This window comes from Argiope bruennichi, chromosome 7 (genome assembly GCF_947563725.1).
Source record: "Argiope bruennichi chromosome 7, qqArgBrue1.1, whole genome shotgun sequence".
Taxonomy (NCBI): Eukaryota; Metazoa; Arthropoda; class Arachnida; order Araneae; family Araneidae; genus Argiope; species Argiope bruennichi.
In genome coordinates this window covers 79434639-79454910 of record NC_079157.1, presented here as the reverse complement: position 1 = coordinate 79454910, position 20272 = coordinate 79434639, and the positions used below count along the sequence as shown (strand labels likewise).

Here is a 20272-nt window from a genome sequence, read left to right as displayed (position 1 = left end):
TAATAATATCTTAAAACTCAAAAAATTACCATTTTAATAATATCCATTTTATTTCCAAATATTTTTTTGCTGTCAATAATTTCTTAAAATTTTTCATTTGATTCACAAACTATAATAGTGTTTTTAATTTTATGGAGAAATTTTTTTTTCAAAATGCTCACTTACGTAATTGTCAATGTTAAAATTAAGATTTTTTTTAAAGTTGCTTTTCTTGGATATTAACTCCGAAGTGCGATTTTTCACTTCCGCTTCATATTTTGAAGATAGAATCTTTTTATTTGAAAGAGCAATAATTTATAGTAGAATAATTAAATTAAATTCATGTTTTCCAGTTATTTCAGAAAATAAGATGAATCTTTCAAAAAATTCCATTCCACGTTATTAGTTTAACAGCTTAAAATGTCAATAATTTAAACGAATAAATTAGTTACCAAAGGTGGTTAATCGCCTGTCACGAGACAATTCAGACATATTATCTTCTAAAACAGTAAATTCAGAAGGAGTGTGGATTTAACTTGAACTCGGCAAACTTGGAACAACTTGAATCTCAGCAAAACTATCAATATTATCATTTTTGGTTAACATTCTATTTTTCAATCCAAGAGATAAACTGCGATAAGTGTTCTTCAAAAATGTTGCAAGCGATGTAACTGAATTAAAAATGTAGCTAAAATTATGAAAACTTTATGATATCTCGCAGCGTTTCAGGCAGATGATTGTGACCATCAGATTGGCTTGGTATACATTTTCACAATGTCTGATATTTAGAGTGTTATCATTCACACTATGTTGCTTTAACTTTAATCTAGAGATTCGGGAGGGGGGAGGGGCTGAAAACATTATTTTCCCCATTTTAATACATTAATAAAAGCGAGCTTTTAAGAACTTAAAAATTAATTTTGATAATTTCTTATAAAATTAGAATTATCCATATTTTATATTTCAAATTAATAGGGCAAAGTAGGCCTTTACTTAGGAAACCTGCAACATTTGAAAGGGAAAGGGCGAGAATTTAGAGGATTGCTTTCGGGGCAATTTAGTTTTTTCTTACATTTCATTTATTAAGTTCATGTATACGGATCAGTAAGAATTTTTCTCATTTCATTAACGAGAATGCTGATTAAAAGAAGAAAATATATAATTCTATCCCACCATTAGTAGACTTAACTGTCCGTTGTAAAATAATTTCCCAAGATTAAAAATAGATTATAGAAAAATTCATATTGCTTTATTTGTATGTCCATTGTAAAATGTTTACTTTCGATGTAAAATCTGTTGGTAAAACTGATACTGTAATATCTCTATTTCTTTAAACTATAAAGCGCCACATATAAACTTTCTGTTCAGTGTTTTTGGAATATAACTAACAGAAATATTGTCTTTTCAACTTTCTCGTATACTCATACAATATCACGCGTTCTGCTTTTAGCTGCTCTGTACGTTGAAAAGAACATCTTGGATAATTTTCCATAGATCCATTGGATCCAGATTTTAAAAGATAATTACAATTTTCAGATCAAGGCCAATACCAAATTTCATTTATCTTGAGTTATCCTATTCATCTACACAAGAACAGAAAAACCTACAAACAGCAAAAATCCACAAGTTGATGAGTAAATTTGATTCAGCCAAAATCTGAAATAACCAGATTTTAAATTCTAATTCGATGAAGCTCAAAATTAGATACGAGTCTCTAATTTGTGCTTAAAAATCAGATACTAAAATTTTTCCATCTGCATATTACATTTTTGAGTTATCATATTTGTGTACGTACGATTAGACAGTTAACCCTTCGACGGATTCGATCCAAATCTGAAATAGATCTATAATTTTAATTCTAAATTATAAAACACACTTCATTTACCTAGTTCTTTTTTATTAGATAATCATATTCCTATTTATACGGGCAGTCTTCTATTTGAAAATTTCATCCAAAATTTAATAAGGAATTTACTGTTTTTTGTATAAAAGACAGTAAATTCCTATTAAATTAAGAAATAGTAAAAGAAATTTACTGTCTTTTTGTATAAAGATAATAAATCAAATGAGTTCATGCCTGATTAGTTGGGATTTTTTAACAGACAAAGAAGTTTCCAAAAGCGGCATTTTCGGGCACAAGCATGCCTAAAATGTGAAAAATTATCAAAATTTCGCGATTCAAATTTTTTTGCTAATTAAAATACTTTATATTTTTCATGTATGAGAAAGTAGGTAAAAAAAAATGGCACAGACTGACAAAACTGAATATTTTGCTTGACAAAGCAACGATAAAAGTAGCCGTTAAATTTTTAATTTTGTGTTTTCATAAATGACAGGATATTTTTTTAAATCATAGTTATTATTATAGAAAGAGTTTTTTTATGGTTTAGTCAGTCTTCATATAACACAGTCAATTTGCGCATTGCTGTGTCAAAATCATATTAATCCAAATTACGAAGCGTGAAACAATGAAAAATAATCGAAACATTTCATGTTACATGAAAAATATCCAACCTCGTTAAATCATCTTATGCAAAAATCATGAAAATTGACTGTAAACAAATTTTATTCAAATGTTTAAAAATTTAATCTAAAGAATAAAATAATAATGAATTATTACGAGTGTAGTTTCCTGCCATTTTTGCAATGAATTGTAATACTTCAGCAAATTTCTAGAAAGCACATTATTTGTTATCATTTGTTTAGTATTAGCTAAATAATTTGCGCACCTTCGAATTCAAATTACTTGAATTAAAAGTGAATTTATCTGATTAGAGTACCTGAAGAATTCGAATGAATGACTAAAACTGAGAAACTAAATAAGAAAGGTGGAATAACGTCTGGAAGGCACAGATATACTCCGATTACCTATCTATATATTGTATGAAAATGAATGTTTGTATGAATTTTTTTTATACAAATTTATAATTTTTTGCCTGATTTCGGGACACGTATTCTCAAGATAAGAAGATGATTACTGCCAACTTTTCAAAATTCAAAAATTATTTAAAATGTCAATTAATTAGTAATTATGCATAATTTTGGTATTTTTCAACAATATTTTCATAAAATATTATTTAACAAAAATAATTTTTACCCAATCTTAAATTTTTTAAAAATGTGTTTTTGATTTCATATCTGTACAATTTTTTTCTAATTTTTTAATATATTTTTTAAATTTACTTTGATGTATAATCTGTAACCATGTTTTCCGTGTTATGTTGAAATTTAAATTTATTTCATTATTCGATCGGATTATTTGCGTGCTTTTCTCAGTGATAAAGTGATGGTAAAAAAAAAAAAAAGCTTGCATTGGATATTAAATCGAAATAGGATTTTAATGTCAGTTTTTATTTTGCGGTACATAGTTTTTTAATTTGCAATTGTACCTACTTGTAGTAAAGTGATTCTGAAATTCATATTTTTTAGCCTTATCAAAAAAAAAAAAAAAAAATGTGAAATTTTAAATAAATGCATTCCGTATTAATAGTTTAACATCAAGCAGAGCAATATTCTGGGAGAACGAGATTTACATCAAAGGCGGTTAACTAATTATGAATTAGTGATGGTTTTTATTTTATTTATTTATTTTTAAAAAATGGTGTTGCGAAAATTCATTTTATCTATTAAAGAGTCAGTAAGAAAAAGTATTTAAGACCCGGTTTTGGAATGTGGAAATTGGAATAGGTTTGCAATAGCTAAAATAAACAAGACGCACCTTCTTTCTTCCGTTAACTTCCTCTTTCAACCGCTTTCTACTTGTACTGAAACAGAACTTTTTCTGCACAAGTAGAATCATTATCAAAGAAAAAATTGTTTGAATGAATCTTTACATCTTCTGTTTGATAAGCAGATATTTTTTGCATTTCATGACGCAAAAGAATGAATGACCTAGCAAGATATTAAATATCTGTAACTTTTTATCAATAATAATCATTATATTTAGATTTTTAGCCTTACAAGTCAAAACAATAAAATAGGAGGAAAATGCTTTACTGATTAAACTTATTTTATTTTTCATATACGACAAGCACACTAACTTATTTTCGGAGAACTTTATTAGCGAGTTCTTGCTCTTCAACTTATATGAATACCAAGAAATTAAATCGGAGCATTAAGAAATAAAATAAATGAAATCTGCAATTGTAACTTTCATATCATAATGTGAGAACATTTTTATTTTGTGATATAATTTTGATTGCTAGGAGTTGGATTTTTTAAAACGTAGTTGGTCACATGAAATACATTAAAAAATTTAAGCATCCGAAAGCTTTTGTGAAACGTAGGTTGATCGTCATGTTATATTTTTTATGTAGAGGTATTTTTAATAATATAATTAGGGTTAAATATAGATTATTGCAATTCAGAGTCTAAATGCAATTGTTTTGAATTTGAAATTTGTTTCCAATTTTCAGCGTTTTCTACAATTCCAATTCCTCAAAAAAAAAAAAATCTTTTACTACCTATACTTTTTTTAGCTGGGAAATCTTTTTTTTTTTTTTCTGCCATCAAAATCTTTATTTTCATGACATTTCTATCAATACTTTTATTTTGTACTGCAATCTTTTTCTAGCGAAAACAAGGACTTTTTTAAACCATAATTGGTCCTAACACATGGTTCAATGAATTGGATCGTTTGAAATCCTAAGATTCTATATTTTTTTCGTTTCCTGTGTTCCCGTTGCAAAGACAATTCATTCTCATATTTAACTGGGTAAAATTTGGATTTCTATTCCGTTTTTTTTTCTTTGGTTTTTATAATTTCTCACCTTGATTCCTTTTTTTTCCTACACAGTGTCAATAAATTCAAATAGTTTTCAGTTTTTTAACTTTATATTTAAATCAATGTAGTTTCCTAAATTTTCTGAAACCAACCATTATTTTTAATACGTTGAAAAATACATATTTGTTACTTTATTTATTAATTGATCAGTATTCTCCAAACTATTAAATTTTGATGCAAATACAGTTAATCACTTTTAAAATAAGGAAATAAGCGTAGAAGCTTCTTTAACTTTTTTAATATGGTAATATAATAATCAGGCCAGTTTTTTTTTAATATCACAAATCCCAAAAGAATATTATGTTCTCACGTAATAAAAACCAGTTAGAATGATCCCGCAAAACTTTCTCTCACATTCTAATAAAGATGTTTTCCCTCTCCCCCATAAAATGGTGAACCTTGATCAAGACTATGAACACGAGTATACTCAGATTTTTATTTTCAGAGTCCCGCATACAAGAGTTTTGTGCTCCATACTACCGAGAAAAAAAGCAAATATGTATTTTGGAACGATTTTTTTTCTTCGATATATGAGGGCAAACATTTGGTACAAAACGATTCTAGTTTCAGAAAACCATGAAACCAAATTTCATCTACAGATCTACAATTGTAGTCCCAAGATAGCACACCAAATTTTACTTATATAAATCGTTGGTATTTTGATTTATCGCATTCACGTGCATGCCAAAGTACAGAAATCAGAGAAGGCCAACCTTTTGACAGATGATTTAATTTAAAATTTGATAAGGATCTATTCTTTAAATACTTCATTTTTGTACCAAATTTTATGTATTTAATTCTTTACATTTTGTAATTGCAGTGAAATCTCACTTAACAATCATAATTACGAATACTTACGAATAAGATTCGTCCCGAATCTTACTTGTAATGCGAAACACTCACTGAGACTGTTATCTCATCTTCTCCCGACCAAATCTCATCCGTACCTTTTTGTTGCGATACAGAATGCAGCTCCTTAAGCTCTAAAATAGATCTGGCTATGTTCTTTCACCAGTTCATCGATGTTATCGCTATTGATTTCAAACCCCATAGTCATAGTCAGAGATATAATTTCACCGATGAAGACTCCACAAACACTTGCTCAAATCCCTCGGATTCGACAACTTTATCCGGCCAACGTCTCTTCTATGTGATCATAATTTTTTTTTTCAAATAAGCACTTATTACTGATTGATAACCGAAATACAGGTCAATCCTGCATGCAACGTAACGATGTCTCCTTGTTACTCGTTCTGCAAAACATTTCATGTTAAAAGGGGTTTTTTTTCCCCTTTTATTCCAAGGGTTATGTGAATCACTCATTATGAGAAGTGTTGGTTAAGGGAGATATAATTCTATTCTGTTCACTTGTGTACGAACAGCCGGACAACCAGATTTTTTCTGGATGTTTTTTTTTTTTTTCAAAGCTTATAGAAATCTGCAAATCCTGCGGTTAAGATCATATATCAAATTTCTTGCATATATATAAATGGTGTTGATTGCCTTCAATGCAAACCGTTTAACTCAGAGTTATCAAATTTAGCACTAATATACTTTGAAAAATGGGAATGTGCACAGGCGGGAATCTTAGAATCTTCATGTTAATTAATCAAAACTAAGAAGTGATCCCGAGATTTTTGCTTGTAAAAATAGAGTACATTTACTTATTTTTGGAGTGATTACAATAAGTCATTTTAAAAAAAAGCACATGTTTTGGAATAAAAATTTCTGACAACAGCTTATTATTTGAAATGAGAAATATCATCTGCTACTTTTAAATTTACTTTTCTATCAAAATGTCGCATAAATAAGTCGTATATTGATGCATATATTTTTGCTCTTTGCGAAGAGAAATATTCGTATTCCATTGTGAAATGCATGATATTAAAACTATTAAATCATAAATGGGAAAGGGAAAAACCGTCAATCCTCACTTCTATGTGAACAGAGGCCTCCAAATAAATACCCGAAGAAGGTACATACAGTTTCAAATATTTCTAAAATGAAGTCGCTGTTAAAAACAGAAACTCCATTGACAATCCGATTCAGAAATCAACTGAAAAGTCTCTAAACATATCTGTAACAACGGTAAATAAAGTAATAAACCAAGAATTTCTACTTATAAAGCTAAAAAACGTAGTGCTCATCTGCTTTTATCGAGGCATGTGGCTCAACGCAGAACAGTTTTTAGAAACTTGCATAAAAACTATTTAACAGGGGATAAATGGAAATACATTTGAACTTTGATGAAGCTGGAAGGACTTTGATACTGGAAGTATGGATTTAAATTACTGGATCAAAAATGTCCATTTAATATGAAACGAAGAGGGGAAAAAATGTGCAAATCTGGCTCCGACAGCGCAAAGAAAGTTTTAAAGGTTTTCCTACAGTGAGAAATTAAAAATTAGAAGAGTGGGGAAAATTTAGAAATCAACCCAACATTCTACAAGAGAATGTTTTACCTCCTACACTTACAGAAGAAATTTCATTTATTTACCCCATTGATGCTCAAGGGATGAAACTTCATCAAAACAATATTGTAAATCAAACTTTCCTGCATTCCATTGCATTCTTATAATGACTGATATTGGTATTGCATTTATGCCTTTTCAACATATTTCTGCGAAGTCCCCTGAAGCTTCACCATGGATTACTGTGTTTTGATCTGTCAGAAAAGGCTATTTCTAAACTCAAATTCACCACAATCGATGATTTCAGGAAAATAGTAAAAGAGAAATAGAAATCAATACCTCTAGAAATTTGATAAAAAGACCTTCTATCATACAAATCATAATGCAGACTTGCGGCCCAAAAAATTGCTATCAGATCAAACATTTAAAAAAGAAGTCTTTGCATTTTAAACATTAATTAAACTGCTCCGATATTATTCTAAAAATATGGAAATATTGCACCATTTTAAAATTTTTAAAGCAGATTATTTTTTTTAATTAATACTTTTTCTTATAGAAAGTAGGTACAGAGATAATATTGAATTATCAAAAGTTCGGCCTTGAAGTTTTAATAAACCTTCACTTTCGTATCTTTGAGAGTTCCTGTAACATATTTTGGGAATTATGTCTCTCTCTCTCTTTCTCTTTAAATACGATAGGCACGTAGTGAGCGAAACGTAGCCAGCCTTAGCACCAACTTTGTAAATTTCGATCAAAATTTAATTAAAATCAGTCGAAGGTACATATTTCTATCTGAATATAAACACGATAACTCAAACACACAAAGAGCTACGTGGATAAAATTTGGTGTGCAAATGTATTATCATCATTTTAAATGTATACTAAATTCTGGATTAAAAAGAGTGAATGAGGCCGTAAAAAGGTTGAAATGGGGCTTGGAACTGTGAAAAGTATGGCAGATTATGGTTTGTTTGCACACAAATCTATATATAAACTTAAAAACGTTGTGTCATCGATAAATAAAATTTTGTATGTGGTCTTGTTACTAAAATTACAGATCTATGTCAACCTTTGGAGTTAATTGGAGAAAAGAAGGTTCCCTAGAAACCCAAAATACGATAAGTAAAAGAGGAATACTATAATGCTCGCGGAAGTGAAGGGAGAAATGTTTACGGATTGCAGTGACTTTTGAGTGTTTGTATCTTCTTCCCTTCATTACACCATTCCCGCTATAAATTCTGAGGATGCAGAAAAGAATAGGAGAAAAAATAAAAAATTAATATTAAATTGTTTAAGTTTATAAAAATATCGCGTGAAAAACACAGCTGATTGGTAAATTCTATTGGTAAGTTCTGTTTTAATAGTATCTTCCATATATTTGACAAAACAGAAAAAATTACATAGCTTTTGAATAAAAGAAAATACAATTCGTGGATTCTACTCAACTGTTAACAAGGCAATTGGAAAATATATCTGCTGAATTTTTTAAAATTAAATTTAAAGAAAGAGTAATATATTATTTATAAAAGACTGACTTATTATACAATTTAATTCTTCCTGGAAGCCCACTATAACTTCCGGTCATATTGAATGTATTCTCTTATAAATACCATCTGTAATTTTAACATACTTTTATTAACCCGCTTTCTTGTTTATCTGTTCGGCACAAATTTTGCAATTGAATTTTAATTAATTTAATAAGATGCAAGTTCTCAATGAACTAGAGATTTTAATTCAGAATGAATGGCAATGCCATAATAATTCGCTTTCTTGTCTGTCTGTTCGGTATAAACATTGTCATTGGGAGATTAATTTAAAATTGTTAGCAAAATTTCACACACACGACTAAAAGGCAAACGAAAATTATGAAATAAACGAAAATGTGGCTTATTTAAATTATAAATAAGCCACATTTTTAAAATGGACTAAAAAGTATATAATAATTTTTCCTAATTCCTTCCTGCTTTTGCTATTGTAAATTTTTAAAAATGCATAATCACAAATTTTTAGGACAGTTTGTATTTGATTAGAAACCTGTATCGGATTACAAATTTACATAGGCATATGAAAACTTATTTTATATTTTTAGTCCGTTTTAAAAAGTATGGTATGTTTGAAAAATTATTTAAATAATTTTTATAAATCCATTCCAAAATTTGTATACTCTCACATTAGATATGCTTTCAGATATTCGTATCGTATTCTTGGTATGCCCCTCGTTTTCTTTAACATTTGGAAATCTTTTCATCGGAGGTTCAGTTTTGGAGTGGTATCTAACAATGACAGTTAATTGGTTAGACTGTGAAGCGTGCAATGTCAAATTAATTAAGATGGAAAAATAGTTAACTTTCTCCAATCCAGAAGTAATAAAATTGCAAACATTTATGTCTAAATTATTAATAAACTCATCGCAGATGCCAGAAAATATACACTGAGGCTGACTAAAGTCATGGAACACATTTTAATAATGCGTCGGACTTCCTTTTGCCCGGCGAAATGCAGCAATTTTACGTAGTATGGTCTCAACTAGTCACTGGAAGCTCCCTGTAGAAATATTGAGCCACTCTGCCTCTACAGACATCTATAATTGCCAAATTGTTGCCATTGCAGGATTTTGTACACGAACTGAGTTATTGATTATCCCCCACAAATTTTCTATGAAATTCATGTCGAATGATCCAGGTGGTCAAATCATTCGGTGGAATTACCCAAAATTTTCTCCAAACCAATCACAAACAGTTATGGCCAGATGACATCTCGTATTTCCATCCGTAAAAATTCCATCGTTGTTTGAGTACATTAAGCCCATGAATGGCTGAAAGTGGACTCTAGGTAGCTCAACATAACCATTTCCGGTCAATAATTGGTGCAGATGGACCAGAGGATCTAGACTATTCCATGTAAAAACAACCCACGCTATTATGGAACCACGACCAGCTTGCACAGTGTCGTGTTGACAACTTGGATCCATATCTTCGTGGGATCAGTGCCACGCTCCAGATCTGTCATGAGCTCTTACCAACTGAAATTGTGGCTCTTCCGACAAAACCACGGTTTTCCAGTCTTCTAGAGCCCAACTGACTTGGTCATAAGCACATGAGAGACACTGCAGGTGATGTCGTACTGTCAATAAAGGTGATGTCGGATCGATCTACTGCCACAGCCCATTTTTCGCCGCACTATCTAATGGACATGTCCGTCATATCCCACACTGATTCGTCCGGTTACTTCACGTAGTGTTGTATGTCTGTTAACACTGACATTTCGACGCACACTTCGTTAGTCTCGGTCATTAAGTGCAGGTGATCTGCCACTGCGTTGTCCATGATGAGAGGTTATGTCTGAAATTAGGTATTCTCGATACACTCTTGACACTGTGTACCTCGGAATGTTAAATTCCCTAATGATTTTCGAAATGGAAAGGCAACGCTTCTAGCTCCAACTACAATTCCGCGTTCAACGTCTGTCAATTCCCGTCGTGCAGCCATAATTGCGTCAGAAATTCACATGAATCTCTTAAATAAAGATGAAAACAATGCAGAATGTATAAATGATTAGTGCATTTTCTCATATACTAACATACTATCTTCTCGTATATTAACATACTATTTTCTCGTATACTAACATACTATTTTTTCACATACTAACATAACATACTATCTTCTCATATACTAATATTCAATTTTCTCATATACTAAAGTACTATTGTCTCACATACTAACATCCCATTTTCTCATATACTAATATACTATTGTCTCGTATACTAATATTACTATAGTGCGTTTTATTTTAAAAATTCAGAGGTTACTAAAGAAAATCGAATTTACATTTTGCAATTCTTTCCTCTAAAAAATTAAAATCACAAGAATTATTCTAAAATTTCGGTTAGAATCGTAGATCTAACTGAGAACTACGATTTCGGTGTTAAAATCATATACCTATTTCATTTAATTAATTTGTTTCGTTTTTAAATTATCGCATTCGCATGCATACAAAGGAACAAACATAAAGTTTATTTCACAAACGTGTTATTATTATTTTTATTATTATTATCAGAGAAGTGTGAAACATGGAAAGTCATTATTAATAACTTAAAATTGCATTTTTTGACAAATATATTATTTTTTCTTTATATACTTGGCGAATACTTAACTTTTTACACAATTCATGAAAAGCAGTATTACAATTAACTTTTACAATTCCTAGAAAATGGGGAAAAAGATAATTAACATTTTATTATAACTTCTTTCGGGAAATATCTCAATTCTATTAGTTTTAAAGAGCTTTATGAATATTTCTTATACCACTTGAAGCAAACTTTTAATTTTTAAAATTAAATTCTGTATTTACACAGTCACATACGTTTATATTACATCATATTTAAATAGTATATCAAATTAGCTGGTCTTCTATTGCTTCTGATTATTTTAGGGATAAATTTTAAACCTCTGTCACTACTACGTTTCCTTTGGAAGTCTTTTTTTTAACTTATAGAAGTCAATTCATGCGAGTAATGATTCTAAGCTCGGGATATTTCGCTTGTGCATCTTATTCATGCACATCTTATTCTTGTGTACAGCCGACTACGTCGTATTCATGCATTATCCCCTGCGTTTCATTCCAGCATTGTCGTGAGCGTATATATTGAGGTGACAAAAGGCATGAGATAGCAATATGCAATTATACAGATAACGATGACAGTAGTACCTCATACAGAATGTATAAATGATTAGTGTATTGGCACTAATCATTTATTATGGTTGCCATTTATATGAGAAGATAGTATTTGAGCAAATAGTATGTTAGTATTGGAGAAAATTGTATGTTAGTATTGGAGAAAATTGTATGTTAGTACATGAAAAAATAGTATGTTAGTATATGAGAAAATATTATATTAGTATATGAAGAAACAGTAGGAAGAACATCATTCTTTGTTTCTTTTCTGCTCGCTTAGTTGTTCGATGGTACCTGCTAACTCTTGCCATACTTCGAATCGAATAATGATATCAGCTTGGAGCGTCCTTCCGACCTATGTTTCTAAGAATTTACATCAAGAATATGAGATTCTTATCAAAACTGTTGTAGTAGTTTTATAGGTGTGAAATATTTTTATAGCATACTTAACTTTAAATAATACTCTTTCAGTATAAGATATTGTACGTTATCTCCGTAATGTTGTTCAATATTCTGAATGGCCGGACAATGTCATAAAAATGTTTAACAATGTTATTAAGCATTATCTATTTTTATAGAATCAGTTAAATCAATATTTATGCAATTTTTCTTTTGATAAGACTCTTATTAAAGTTATTTGACTGACAAACCAGAAGAAAGATTTTACCCTTGTCTTTCTTTTGCACTTCAGTAAAATATGATATAGTTCTACAAGTTAGGTTCCAAGGTCATATATTAAATTTAATTTATCTATCTCGTTGCTTTTTTAAATTATTGTTTTCACATACAGATGTACAGATAACTGTCTACCCTTGGACAAGTTTGATCTAAAATTTGATATGTACCTACATATATTTAGAGCTATCCCAAGCAGCAAAAGAAGTCGCTAAACGATTGGCCAAGCATCGCAACCATCTGATATACGCCGCCCGTATTTTGCCAATGTCACCTTTGCATTGGCGCGACATCGGATTTTGACCATATTTTTTTCTGTCGCCTCTGAAGATCGCTTTTTCATCGGGGCGAACTCCTACGGCGACTTAGTGAAAAAGACCGGCTCAAAGCAATCGGCCCATAGTCGCCTCGATGTCGGGAAAGTTGCTTTTCCTAGGTGGCGCTATGCGAACATATTTTAGAAATTTCCCATGAATCACCTGGCGTGTATTGGATTTTGAAATTCAACCAGCAACGCATACTGTCATTTCAAGAAACTTGGTAAGTGTAAAGTTTTTATTATTATATATTTGTAAATAATATATTATTTATTCTAAATAGTGAATAAAAAAGATTATTTTTGTTGAAGCCGTTCGAACTCGTTGCTTAACATGGAGTTGCACGTGATATTATTAGCGTTAGGCGTAAGCTACGATTATCATTTCTTTTCTTGTTTGTATTCTTTTCAAGTGATTTTATTTCCTATCTTTTTTTTGTGTGTGTGTCTGTTCTTAAATTATTGCAGATATTTTTCCATTTCATTTACAATGCCTTTCCTTTTGTTAACAACAATTTCTAATGAAAAAAGTTTTAAAAAAATATTAAATTACGTTCTTATGTTTTGGTTTTGCAATAACATTTGTGTTATTATTTTTATTTCGACATAAAGCTAAAAAAATAGATTAGCAGAATATATTTATTGTAAATTTCAAAAAAAAAAATCTTTAAAACTTGCAATTATTTAGTCATATTTGAATACTCTTATGTGAATAGTTTATAATTATTTCACCTTTCATAAAATAGTAACATAAATTTTATACCCATTAGTTTATATTATATTTCTCTATTGTCCTAAACATTATTATAATATTTGCCTATATAGTTTTATCAGATTGAAAACATTATCAAGCTTATGAAGTTCTATATATCTATTTTACTCCTTAATTACATATCTCCAATTGTCAACAAATATTTTATTTGTACTTTTAAAAGAAGTGAAAGCTCAATCATTATTCTAATTAAGGAATATGTTTTTTAGGTTCATCAAATCTGCAAAAAGAAGAGTGAACTTGAAGAAAAGTATATGTATAATTCTTTATATGTATTACCAGCAAAATATGAAATCCAGTATTCTATAGAATGCCCAAGCATTGTATATAATGCCTAAAACAAGCCAGTAATGTATGAAACAATTTGTATTTCATACATTTTCTAAGCATTCTATAGAATGCCAAATGACAACCTGGCAAAGTATGAAATACATCTCTCATTCAATGAAATAAAAATTTTGTGCAACCTTTGTTTCAAAACTGAAAATGCAATTAAAGATAAAATAAATTTTAAAATTGATCTATAAATATAAACAAAAAAAAAATTCTCAATATTTTTTTGGAAACTACTGTGCAAGTTTCTATTCCTGACTTCAAGAAAGAGCAAAATATTGGAAGTTATAATTAATGTGACGGAGTATTGTTTCTACCTACTTGGAACATCAGAAGGAAATTTAAAACAATTATATGTCCCAATTCACTTTATATCCTAAGAACTTGTTTAGAATTGAAGATATTCCAAATCAGAAAATTTCTCTCTGGTCAGTTGCAATTACTCAGAGCAGTGGAAGCAATCAAGGATTTATCAGATGTATGTGTTTAAGTGCCAAAATATGTAATGTCTTTTCGTGAAAAATGTAGTAAAACTTTGAAATGTTGCAATGTGATAGGCTTGAATGACAAGTAGGTAAATTTTAATTTCTGATTTTTTTTTATCTGAAAACTTATTTGCCTTAATTAGAAAGGCATAAATTTTGTTTTGTACAAATTTTATTTTTCTATATAATTTGAATAAATTTTTTTAATGGCAACCTCATTATTTTTTCAGACTGACAATTCAAGTGATTTTAATTCTATTTAGCTTAGTTAATTTTCCTTTTCATTTACAATTTTTCTATGAAAGAAGTTTAATAAAGTATTAAATAACATTTTTATATTTTGGTATTGAAATAACATTTGTGTAATTATTTTTATTTTGACATGAGGCTAAAAAAAAGTTTAGCAGAATGTATTTATTTTAAACTTCAAAAAAAAAAAAAAAAAAAAACTTTAAAACTTGAGATTATGCAGGCACTTTTGAGTTCTCTTATATGAATAGTTTCAAGTATTTCGCATTTCATATAACAGTAACATAACTTTTACTCCCATTAGTTTGAGTTTTTTTTTTTTCTTTATTATCCTAAACATTATTATAAAGTTTGCTTACACAGTCCAGTATCAGAACAAAAATATTATGCTTATGAAGTTCTATAAGACTTTTGCTTGTTAATTACTCATGTCCACTTGTCAACAAATGTTTTATTTGTACTTTTAAATGAAGCGAAATCTCAATTACTATTATAATTGTTTTCTAGGTTCAGCAAAAAGGAAAAATGAAATGTATAATTTTTTATATGTAGCTGAAGATTCAGTTATACATATATAGAATATTTATATAAATGTGTGTGGATTTTTAGAAATTTCAAACTCTTCAAGTATTACATAATAAATAAAGTTTAAATAAATTTTTTATAAATTACTTTGTGTCAATATTATTTATTCTTCTAAATTATAAGTCATAGTTTCAGGATTTTGCTTGGGTGTATAAGTCATTACAGAAAATTCAGTAAAAAATTTCAAGTAAATTATTATTTTACTTTGTATTTCTAAAATATTATTTAATGAAGGTCTTTGTAAATAAATTGTTTTGCATAGTTGTTTTTCTTTTCTCCTAAAAATAAAGAGGGGAAAATAATAATTAAAAAAATATTTGTCTAAAGAAATTTTGTATAATTGAAAGTAGTGTTTACATTTTTAGGTATGGAGTTTTTGTAAAATATTCAGAGTTAATCATAGATCAAATTTGGTTCTTGTGTCATGAAACAAAACCAAACTAATCATAGATTTTTAAAAAAATTAGAAATTTGAAGTAAATTGTTAATTTGTGCTTGTAAAATGTTATCAATTGGACATTAGCTAACACTAACATTTGTAATAAGGTATAAAATTTCTACACCATAAAGTAACTTTGTAAGTTAATAATAATAAAGTAACTTTGTAAGTTAATAATAAGATTTTGTATAAGTAAAAGAAGTGTTGTATTTTTGTGCATGGAATTTTTGTGAAACATATTTTTCAAATATTCAGAGTTAATCATAGATCAAATTTGGTTATTTTGCCACAAATCTAAACCTCACTAAACATAAATTATGAAAATATTAGAAATTTGAAGTAAGTTATTAAATAAGAAATAAGTTTGTGCTTGTAAATTGTTGTTTATTGAATATTAGCTAACACTAACATTTATAATGAGGTTTAAAATTAATGCAATATGAAGTAACTCTGTAAATTAATAGTAAATAAAATTTCCTATAATGGGAAGAAGTGTTCCATGTTTGGGTATGGAATTTTTGTGAAATATTCAGTGTTAATCATTAATTAAATTTGGTTCTTGTGCTACAAAACCAAACAACTAAATATAGATCAAGAAAATATTAGAAATTTGAAGTAAATTATTAATTTGTGCTTGTAAAATGTTGTATGTTGGACATCAACCGACACTAACATTTATAATGTGTAAAATTTCTACAACTTGAAGAAACTTTACATGTTAATAGTAAATATAAGGAATTTTGTAGAATTGAAAGAAGTGCTGCATTTCTGTGTATGGAATTTTTGAGAAATATTCAATGTTAATCAAAGATCAAATTTAATTCTTGTGCCATAAAACCAAACTAATCATAGATAATAAAAAAAAATATTAGAAATTTGAAGTAAATTATTATTTTGTGCTTGTAAAATGTTATCTATTGGACATTAGCTAACACTAAAATTTATAATGAGGTATAAAATTTCTTCATGAAGTAATTTTGTAAAATCAATAGTAAATAGAATCAGTAAAATTGAAAGAAGCGTTACATTTTTGTATATGGAATTTTTATGAAACATATTTGTGAAATATTCGGGGTTTAACATTGATCAAATTTTGTTATTTTGCTACGAATCTAAACCTCACTAAACATAAATTATGAAAATATTAGAAATTTGAAGTAACTTATTAATTTGTGCTTGTAAAATATTTTCTATTGAAGAAACATATAATAGGAATTATATAATTTAGTGTTTGAAACTATTTTTAACCAATGCATTAAATTTTAGGGTGTTAAAATAGGAATTTGTGTTTTATTCATTATTCTTTAGGAATTATTTGTTTATTGCTCACATTAAGCAATATAAAAGTGTGTATAGTAAAAAATATATATATAGATATATTTTTAATAGGAATTATATATTTTTCTGTTTCGAATTTTTATAAAATAGCTTTTAAAAACAAATGATATAGGCAATATATATAATACATCTACTTTTAAATTTCTAATATCAGTTAAAATCATACTGATTAATTATATAATTGAAACTATGATTATATTAACATTTCTTCCCATGCATTAAACAATGAAAATAAATAGGAAATATCAATGAAGGAAATAAATCTTATATATAGATAGATGTTCAGGGGATCAAATTTAAAATTATTTCAGATAATTTTAACATTTGTTTATTTTTTTTAAAGAACAATAAAAAAATGTCATTTAAACATTTTATAGGGTAAAATTGTGGTAAAATCTATGCTATAATAATAGTTAAAAAAAAGTTGGAAGAATTGTTAGAATGACATTTTCCATGAATTTTTATCGAAAACAAGTATTTTATGGAATTTTAAATTTATCAAAATAAATAACAAACACTATTATTTATAGGTAAAAAAGAAAAGTAAACTATTCAAAATATCTCGTATTTTCAGGCTTTTGACAAAATTTTGAAAGTATGATAGTTTTAAATATTATGACACTAGTTTCTAGAGTTTGAGAAAATTGAATAACCATTAAACTAATATTTCAATTTGACACCAGCAATTGTTCAGAAATAAATTGCCTATTGATTGGCATTTGGTTGCCCATTGCTAAAATACATGGGGAAATGATTGGTATTGGGTCGCCCATTGCTAAAACACATGGGGAAATGATTGGTATTGGGTCGCCGATTGTTAAAACACATCGGGAAATGATTGGTATTGGGTCGCCCATTGATAAAACAGGTCGCGAAATGATTGGTATTGGGTCGCCCATTGCTAAAACACAAGGGGAAATGATTGGTATTGGGTCGCCGATTGTTAAAACACATCGGGAAATGATTGGTATTGGGTCGCCGATTGTTAAAACACATCGGGAAATGATTGGTATTGGGTCGCCGATTGTTAAAACACATCGGGAAATGATTGGTATTGGGTCGCCCATTGATAAAACAGGTCGCGAAATGCTTGGTATAACGTCGCCCGTGATAATAACAAGTCGGCAAACTCGTCGAAAACAAGTCGGGGCGACCATCGCGCGGCGTACCGCCGGGGGACATGACCAATGTCGGGGCGAGATCGCCTCCGATCTCGCCCCAATCTCGCTCGTTCCGTGGGGCGATGCTTGGCCAATGGTTGGCCAACGATCTTTTGCTGCTTGGGATGGTTTTATAGGTAGATACAATAAACGCTAGAGAATTGTCTTTTTTTAGACTTGTAGAGAGCTAATATGTATCGATGTCAAACTTTTTAACGCGTACCATATTTTCTATACCTCATTGTAAAAAATAATAAATATTGTAATAATAAATAAATATTTAGATTTGTTCAGATGCATCATCACGTTTACACTCTCTTTTCCAAACAATTTTCATAATAGAAGTCCTTAGCTGCAGCTCAGGACTTCGTATAACAGAAATTAAAAACATTTTAGTCATAAAAAGAAAAAACAATGCATTATTTTTTTAATAAATGAAAAGGAGTCCAATTTAAAAAATATATATTTATAAACTTTTAAGGAAATCTTTTGGATTAAAATGATTTTCTTAGCTATATTTTTTATTACAGATAAGAATTGGAAAAAAAATTATGATATTTCTCGTGAATTCAATTGTTTTTTCCCCCATTGCCCCTTGTAGGTCAAAGCTCACACTTTAATTACACATATCATGTTACAATCGTCAGGTTCAAAAGTAAAAATTAAAAATTTGCTTAAATAACACCAAAAATTACAAATGCCTTTTGAAACTTTATGTTTCGAATTAAAAAAAAATTAATCATTGAAACAGAGTTTGTTTTGAATTGGATTTGTAATTGTAAAATTATTTTACTATACATTTCATGAGTTTTTTTTAACTCGTTACCATGGCATATTTTGAAACTTTCATAAAAAATATAATGATATTACATCCTATTAATTATTAGATAAGAATCACAAGTTGAATGAAAAATCCGTTAAAATGCTACAATCATTGAAAAATTATGTTATAAAATGATTAAAATAAATCTACGTATTATGCATAAATTACATAAAATTTTCACAGTATTAATTTTCACAAAAGTACTGAAAAATATTATGCGATCAGAAATTAACAACTTTAATGAATTTCAATTTCACCATTGTTAATTACATTTCATAAAGAATTAGTTTCCAGTATTAAAGTGCGTACGAACTTTTTTTCGCAGCAGATCCACTGTATATGTACCAATTCCGATACCTTGAACATTTTACTAATGCCACTGGTTTTATATTTTAACGTGTGATTGGCACAATTTAGCCAAGGTTGGCTCTTTTGCCAAAAACACAAACAAATTCACATCTGACTACTAAATGTAAAATTAATTTTGAAAAAAAAAATTGTTTATTTAATGGCTTATGAAACCAACTATATTCCTTGGAGATGTTTAATGTTTGTAATAACTGCATAAAATTGAAGTAATATTTATTCTTGATGGCCTATTAAAAGAATTCGTCTATCATGCCAATGATGCTTTACTATACTTTAATGTATTCGTTCAAAATTCTTATGTATCTTCGTCTGTATTCTTGCTCATTGCGGGTTTTAATGTTCTTACTCATACATCAACTTAATGAAAAAATGGTTTTATTTGTAAAATATGATGAATTTTACTATCGCATAATGTATAAATGGGGAGAATTCGGAGAAAGAAAATGATAAAGTAAAATGCTATTCAAAATATGAAATAATATAACAAAAAGGATGAAAAACTATAATTAAAATTCATATGAAAATATAAATACAATATATAAATTTATTTTTCAAAATATGTTACCCAGCTGTTAAATCTTTTTTTATATAAATATTTGTTTATAATCGTAATTTGGATCTTTTAATGGATGAAAAATTCAATCTTCATAACATTTAAACTTACTTGTTTTGTCCCAAATATAATCCTCAAACTAATAAAATGATCAATGGCTGTTTGATTATATCACTATTCCTTTGCGAATCATCTCAGATGAACTACGAATAATGATGAATGGAGATAAAAATCAATAATGGTTTATCAGTCCACAAAGCACTAATTAAAAATTCGGAACAAAACCACTTTCAGCAAAATATAAATAATAAAGAAAATCGTCAAGCAC

The 20272-nt window shown here is 28.6% G+C and overlaps 1 protein-coding gene across 1 annotated transcript in view; it reads right to left on the bottom strand.

Annotated features, from left to right (window-relative positions):
• The window catches only part of LOC129975242 (chondroadherin-like protein), a 44731-nt gene that overhangs the window by 24377 nt on the left and 82 nt on the right, over positions 1-20272 (bottom strand). The window contains exon 1 of the mRNA XM_056088281.1: positions 20056-20272. This exon is cut by the window's right edge and continues 82 nt beyond it. The gene's annotated coding sequence lies outside the window, so the exon portion shown is untranslated. The remainder of the gene's footprint in view (positions 1-20055) is intronic.